Source organism: Sebastes umbrosus, chromosome 15, assembly GCF_015220745.1.
Source record: "Sebastes umbrosus isolate fSebUmb1 chromosome 15, fSebUmb1.pri, whole genome shotgun sequence".
Lineage (NCBI taxonomy): Eukaryota > Metazoa > Chordata > Actinopteri > Perciformes > Sebastidae > Sebastes > Sebastes umbrosus.
Genome location: NC_051283.1, coordinates 18,373,376 through 18,374,110, shown reverse-complemented (window position 1 = coordinate 18,374,110; position 735 = coordinate 18,373,376).

Here is a 735-nt window from a genome sequence, read left to right as displayed (position 1 = left end):
TGCCGCTATGAGATTTTTTTTTTAAAGTTGCTGCTCTGTGCACAGTGATTTCCTAAACTGACTCAACAAACATCTGCAAAAGAAAGAATTATCTGATTACTAGAGCATTGTATACTGTAGATGTATGACTTGTGTATGTATTTTTGTAAGTCTGCCATCTACAGTCAGTTTTCAAAATAACATATTTTGTAAACACAATATTATACAGAAGTACAAATTGTTTAAATATTGTACTGTTGATTGCGAAGACTATTTTCAAGTAAGCTAAAAAAAAAGTGATATTCATTGATGATTTCACTCAAAACATCATGCCATGGCTGCAGGCCAGTCCTACTGCCAGTGAAAAGGGAACTGTACAGACTACATTAAATGGCTCTTTAGCAGCATCTAGTGCCAGCCAGAGGGAACTACAACAATACCGACAAACTTTTCCTCCCAACTAAAGCCAAATCTAGTGTTGGGATTTCCTACACACATTTCAGACCTACCATCTGAACTCCTACAGTATTTCAGAGACACAGAAAGAGTGTGTTTGGTATCCCTGCACAGCATATTACTCTGGGAAATATACATCTCCAGCATAGGCTACAAAATGACGTTGATGTTAGTTTAGTCTAGTATCGTAAATTTGTGAGCCTGGTTTGATAGCTCAGGGCTTATGCCCTTTTTTATCCATAGATAGGCAATCATTGGAGGGAGGAGAGAGGAGATGGAGGAGGAGCCCAGTTGGTGTTG